The sequence below is a fragment of the Haliotis rubra genome, unplaced genomic scaffold (assembly GCF_003918875.1).
Source record: "Haliotis rubra isolate DU_JTF1 unplaced genomic scaffold, ASM391887v1 Scf198, whole genome shotgun sequence".
Lineage (NCBI taxonomy): Eukaryota > Metazoa > Mollusca > Gastropoda > Lepetellida > Haliotidae > Haliotis > Haliotis rubra.
In genome coordinates, this window is record NW_025765980.1 from 754,791 (window position 1) to 761,148 (window position 6,358).

The window sequence follows — 6,358 nt, forward strand, 5'->3', positions numbered from 1 at the left end:
TTTGGGTTCACACTTGCAGCTTCATTGAGTTTATGTTTTAACTGTTTACTTGATCTGGGTTTCAAGTTTCTTGTCAGTTAAAAAGAGACTGAAACTACTTCAACTTGTATTCAATAGTATTGCAATAGTTGGTCGCAGTAGTATGCTGCAATAGACTTTCACTATTGCAATAGTCTTTTCCCCCTCAATAGTCGCCCCAACATATTAGCAGGGATCAATCTACCCCTGCGTCCCATGTCTCTGACGCAATAAATTCTGGCAGTACTCATATTTTTTTAACATGTGCGTCCTCTTGGACGCAAGCTTTTGATGAAACACTGATGTTAATTTTTGTAGAGAGACAATATCACCGTTATCTATGAATATAGATGGCTAATAATGTGTGCATGATCAAACAAACGTCTCTTCAATCGATCTACGTACACCTGGAAAATATGTGTCTAAAATGAGTCATTTTCTTCAAAATGTGACAGCTGATTGCCTGACAATAAGTAAGCAGCCAGTTGGAAGCAAGCTTGTATACGACCTAGTTTTCTGTTCTGTTATTATTATAATATAGCAGTCGACATGCTGCCCAGGAAGATGCTAAAGTTGTCAAGTTTGCAAAATATATTTACTTCTATGTTTGGTCAAGGTGACACATACAAAGATACAACTGAGACATGTGAATGTCTGCCAACACAAAGTTAGGACATTTCAGTCAAGTTGACTGAATACTCATCGGTCATGTTAATAATTATAGTCAACAGTACCATGTGCAGCCTTGGTAAACTAACATGACTTGTGCTACTGCAGGGCTAGTACATATTCAATTCTCCGAGATGCCAACCCTGAATCTAAGAAAAACGGAGTTATGACTGGCTGAAAGTGATTACGACAGGGAAAGTGATTTCATGTTTTGAAACTATGTACTGAAAATGGTTAAGAAAATGGTACGATACAAGATGCTAAATACAGAAATTTTCAAAATACAACTTTGACCAGACATCTTAATCATAATGATCATAAACTGTCCGTTCAAGCTCCAAAACTTTGTGGTGATTGTATGTATATATGAAAAACAAGACAAAGCAGCTGTCGCCTTGATGAAATCTGTTGATTTGTTAGCTTGTGAAAATATCTGACTGACAAGGTTTAAAACTTTTGTTGACTTTCTACATGAATTTGAAACCGAAAGACATTGAAATTCTCAAGGAAGGTAAAATAACTATAGTATGACCAGAAATTATTGAGAATTTTAGGAATATGTATAAACAATCTTGATCAGCTATCAAGTGCTTGGTTTTATTTAAGAGAGACAACTCCGTTAATCCTTTTTCATTAGTTTGTGAAGAGTTATCCCCCTTTGTTTACTTGCTAGCAGACGACATTTTCAGTGATCCTCAGTATGGATGATTTAGAGAAGAGGAAGTTGATTTTAGAGTATTATAACAAGGACATCAGATCAGCTAAAGTGATTTCAAGTAGAACAGGCATCCCTTTGTCCACTGTTTATCGTGTTTTGCAAATGGATATGGCATTGAGCACCAGGGAGGCACAGGTAGGCCCAGAAAAAAGACTGTTGGTGACTGGAGGCGGCTTGGTTTTCTTGATTCTAAGGCTAGATATGATTGATAGAGGAACTGTGGCTGTCTGTAAGGAGACAATTAGAACTGAGCTGCATGCAATGGGTTGGCAGAAAAGTCGAGGAACTCCATCCCCGATCATGAAACCTGAACAAAAGGAGCAAAGGTTGAACTGGTGCTTACAGCATAGAAATTTTAACTGGGACAATGTGATTTTCTCACATGAAAGTTCTGTGTGGCTGTTTCCTAATACACTGAAATTCTGGACCAAACAGAGAAACCTTTGTATCAGCGCCGAAGTACAGTCCGAAATTTAACGTGTGGGGTGGCATATCTGTGTTAGGGGCAACGCCCCTCTGTGTATTTGAAGGGAAAATGAACAGTGAGCAGTACACAGATATTCTCGAGGGACATTTACTTCCATCTGCTCACGTGTTCTATGGAAATTTTTTGTATTTTCCAGCAGGACAACGACCCAAAACATCGTTCAAAGCATTCACAGGCCTGGTTTCGGACCCAACATATGACATTATTAGATTGGCCAAGCTATAGCCCTGACCTAAATCCAATAAAAAATGTTTGGGGACTTATGAAGGAAAGTGTCAATAAGAAAAATCTGACAAATATTGCTGAAATGAAAGAAGAGGTGGTCCGATATTGGGACAGCATGGACCACGACTTTCTAACTTCTTTGATCAGTAGTATGCCCTTCCGCATTGAAGCCTGCATTGCTGCCCATGGTGACTTGACAAAATACTAACTGTTCACTGTCTTTGAATCTGGAGTTATGTTCTGCTAATATTCACATTTATCCCGTGAGTAATGAGTGAAAAAATATATAAAAAATTACAATCTTAAATTCTCAATAATTTCTGGTTGTACTGTATGATTCTCCAACCACTGCCAGTCATCAATTAACATGTATGTCTGATGTGATAGAGGACGAACTAAGAGTTAAAATGGAAAAGTTTCCCTTTCTTACGTTTTAGGTACTACCAGCTCTATCCTGTGAAATATCCAACACCAGTAAGACTCACCTGTGTAACCTATATACAGTAACAACAAACCAGTTTGAATAATATTTGTGGCATTAATTTTTATCAGGGAGTCGTAAAGGTTCTGAGAGACTCATTATTTCTGAGTGGACTCATTGATATTCTGCTCAGTGAGTCCCGGGACTCAGACAGTTGAATTTGTAGATTTATCACTGGATTAGTAGGTTCAGGTGAGGTGAGGTGAGGTGAAATTGGGTTTAACGTCGTGCTTGAGAATATTTCGCTCATATGGCGACGTGCATGCGTGTGTTTGTGTATGTGCGGCTGCTTGTACTAGCCCAGACTGATGCTGGTTTTATAGTGCTAGCTCACTGAGATACCATGCCGCAGTGAAGCATGAATACCCCATTCAGACTCCGAGCCGACCGGTCCTTGTTGTACCCATTAATGCCGAGCTCCTGGCAAGGACCAACAAGTACCATATTTTAACGTCTTTTGATATGACGCGGTCAGGGATCGAACCCGCGACCTTCCGCTCTCAGGGTGGACGCTCTAACCACTATACCACGGAGGCGGTCTAGTAGGTTCAGTACAGCATAAGGTTCAAGCATTAGCTAGCAATCAATGTTTTTAACAAAGGATAACATCCAATAACTGCTTAGAAGGTGAATATAGTTTTAAACCACTTTATGGAATATTTATGCAATATTCCAGGAACATCTGACATCATGGGTGGAAGGAAACAAGAAACGGGCTTTACATATTGATATGGGAAACAGACAACTGCATGCCTTTCAAATTAAAATTTACCAATTGATATTTTTTAGTGTTGTGGTGAGGGACATTTGGAACGTGCTATGTGGAAATGACATTGATATGTTTGCATCAGCCAAGTCACAGAGCCTCACTACCAGACCCTGACTACTCTTCCTTTGACACACCCGTGAAGATCCGGGTTAGAATAATGATGCTTGTCATAAGAGGCGACTAAAGGGATCGGGTGGTCAGGCTCGTTGATTCGCTTACATGTCATCTGTTCCCAATTCCGCAGATCAATGCTGGATCACTGGATTGTCGGGTCTAGACTCGATTATTTACAGACCGCCGCCATATAGCTGGAATATTGCTGAGTGCTGCGTAAAACTAAACTCACTCACTCTTCCTTTGACAAGGGGCGGTGGGGTAGCCTAGTGGTCAAAGCGTTGGCTCGCCACGCCTAAGACCCGGGTTCGAATCCCCACATGGGTACAATGTGTGAAGCCCATTTCTGGTGTCCCCTGCCGTGATGTTGCTGGAATATTGCTAAAAGCGGCGTAAAACCAAACTCAGTCAGTCAGTCCTTTGACAAGCAATAGACTGATGCATATCTGTTTGAAGGTAACATAAAATCCCTCAATCCAACCACACCCTCTCATACCATGTTTAAATCGGTTAGCAATAATATTTGGGACACATTCTAACATTAGTCCCAATCCAGTCACGTGGTAAGCTGTGCACCGTGCACTGATGCATTTGAGATACACTGATTACAAAATTGGGTCTTTACTAGGGCTGCAACGAATACACAATGTGGTGAATGTGATATGATCGCAAATATTGGGTAACGAATACGAATAATTAAATAAATTATTCACAAATACAACATTGTAGTTAAGTGATTGATGCACAATATGGAACGTCCATGTTGACAGTGGTAATTTGCAATAACTAGTGATCTTATGACACTCAAATTTGGTATGTAATAATTATAGTCGACAGTACCATGTGAAGCCTTGGTAAACTAACAAGACAGGCTAGTACAAATTCCATTCTCAGAGATGCCAACCCTGAATCTAAGAAAAACGGAGTCATGACTGGCTGAAAGCCAGGCCTGAGCACCAAAGGTGAGCGCGTGGTCGGCTCTGCCATTTTGTTTCACTTTCATACGGACTATGACATGCATTCGGAAAAACTTTGTGAAACTTCATCATCAATATACACAATCAACACCCAAAAGATCACACGCTAAGCTTCTGAATGCTCTTACCAGAGTAAATCACCGGTGACTTACAAAATTGTATACTGTAAAAATAAATTCAGATTTTTTTCTCAAATATCAGAGTTTTTTAAAGAGAAATCGGAGAGCAGATTTTGTATTTGAATATTGGAGTAACTCTGCCAAAATCGGAGTTGTTGGCATCTCTGCATTCTTGCATATGTCACTTTGAAAAAGGATATAAGGGTTCGAGAAATACAGGCTCCCTTAAAAAAAGGTATATTCGTTGATATTCGGTTCTGCTGACCATGAATAACGAATTGAATTCATGAAGGGCTACAGTTCGATTCACCGAATATGCGAGTGAATCATAATAGCCTTAATCTTTACAGTCCATGGTAATAAACATCCTTATCAAAATGTAGAAAAATCATCCATATCAAGAAGTAGACAAATCATCTGTTTGAGGGGCATGTAAAATCCCTCAATGTACCCACAAAATATCATAACTTTAAATTTGTCATTAACTGTAATAAAGTGTGAGTCCAGTCATCCCAGAATTCCCACATTCACTGACACAGTAAGACAAAAGGGGGCCTACACTGAGGCTTCCATTCTACAGGTCCAGGGTAGTGTCAGATTAGCTCTCCAAACACAAAAATACAGACAACCTAACTCTGACAGAACAGCACTGCTAAACAACAGGGGCCATTTCACAAAGATATCTTAACGCTACGACTGTCGTGAGTGTATGTTACAGTATAGGAGGTACGGCAGTCTGTGTTTAGAAAAAAAGTCCTCGAAAAAAGTATTAAATTTGCCTAGGAAAAAAAGTCCTCCGAAAAAGTCCTACTTTTATTTTTTTTATAACAAATGTTAAGGAAAAAACTTGGATATTTGGGTTTTTAATACTTTTTTCACATGCAACAATGTCAATTTACAAAAATACATTTGCAGGACTTTTAATTTTTTAAATACTTTATTCACATAAGCACTTTCACATACAACAATGTAAACTGATATAAATTTGCACCTGCACTGATACATTTGCAGGACTTTTTAATTTTTTAATACTTTATTCACAAGGCAACTTTCACATTGTACTGTAAATTGACAATTAACAATTTGCAAGACTTTGCTAACATTTACTGAGTTTTATGCAGTGCAAGACTTTGCTAACATTTACTGAGTTTTATGCAGTCTAATAATGGTGGCCACACCATGGAGAAACAGTACTCCACAAGCCAGTTTGTTAAAACAATCTTGTTGTGAACACTAATTATTCTTTGATTCAAGCAGCTAAAATCACATTTTGACAAACAGAACTCAAGCAAAATCCTTGATTAGATCTGTCCGGTTAAAATATCATTGTTCCTTGTTAACTCAGTATTTAATCCATGTCTTTTATACACAATCACTTTGTTTTCTCTACAATAACTTTGATGTCAACATCCATTTAATCTGTTTTCACAATAATAAGACTTTTTTTCCCGGAGCACCTTTTTTCCGGTACTTTTTTACCAAGGACTTTATTTCCTATAATCCGGCAGTCGTAGTGCTATGATAGCTTTGTAAAATGGGGCCCAGGAAATCTGCAACAGACTAAGTTCATGCTGTTTCCCTCTTTGTACATATCTAAGACCTGTATCATATTTGAATATTCTTGTTCTAACAAGATGTTGTAAACTGATGGTATGGCTGTAACATTGACTGTTATGAAATGTGTTATGTTTAATGAAAATGCATTATTCAATATGTATTTGTTAAATAAAATCAAACAAACAGTGAACTCTACAAATTATTTTTTAATATTTCAAAGGTGA